Here is an 827-nt window from a genome sequence, read left to right on the forward strand (position 1 = left end):
CAATTTTTCATTCTGAAGTTAGAGTCGGTTCAAAACCACATATTGACAACTGTTCGATTGTGAACCCATATTTCTTGACAAGTTTTCGCCGTTGTTACTGTCACGTACGCCTATTAATTACGATACACACTGTGTACAGGAACCAAACAGGTCGCTACGGTCGCAGGTTCGAATCCTGCCTCGGGCATGGATGTGTGTGATGTCCTTAGGTTAGTTAGGTGTAAGTAGTTCTAAGTTCTAGGGGACTGATGACCACAGGTGTTAAGTCCCATAGTGCTCAGCGTCATTTTTGAACCAAACAGGTCTCGCTTCCAGAATGAGATTTTCACTCTGCAGCGGAGTGTGCGCTGACATGAAACTTCCTGGCAGATTAAAACTGTGTGCCCGACCGAGACTCGAACTCGGGACCTTTGCCTTTCGCGGGCAACTGCTCTACCAACTGAGCTACCGAAGCACGACTCACGCCCGGTACTCACAGCTTTACTTCTGCCAGTACCTCGTCTCCTACCTTCCAAACTTTACAGAAGCTCTCCTGCGAACCTTGCAGAACTAGCACTCCTGAAAGAAAGGATACTGCGGAGACATGGCTTAGCCACAGCCTGGGGGATGTTTCCAGAATGAGATTTTCACTCTGCAGGTCTCGCTTGTGTGAGGACGAACATCTAAATCCCAGTCCAGATTTAGGTTTTCCGTGATTTCCCTCAATCGCTTGAGGCAAAATCCGGAATTTTTCGTTTCATAAGTAGATTGCAGATTTCTTTCCCCATCATTCCCTCAGTCACCACGCTCAGAAGATTGTGAAACATGCTATTGTGGGAACAACCGTA

At 47.2% G+C, this 827-nt stretch overlaps 1 non-coding gene across 1 annotated transcript; it reads right to left on the reverse strand.

Annotated features, from left to right (window-relative positions):
• Nucleotides 1-380: 380 nt before the first annotated feature.
• Trnas-cga (transfer RNA serine (anticodon CGA)) lies at nt 381-455 on the reverse strand. The gene has a single exon. It is a non-coding gene; the product is annotated as a tRNA-Ser (tRNA).
• Between the last annotated feature and the right edge of the window lie 372 nt (nt 456-827).

The sequence above is a fragment of the Schistocerca nitens genome, chromosome 1 (genome assembly GCF_023898315.1).
Source record: "Schistocerca nitens isolate TAMUIC-IGC-003100 chromosome 1, iqSchNite1.1, whole genome shotgun sequence".
Lineage (NCBI taxonomy): Eukaryota > Metazoa > Arthropoda > Insecta > Orthoptera > Acrididae > Schistocerca > Schistocerca nitens.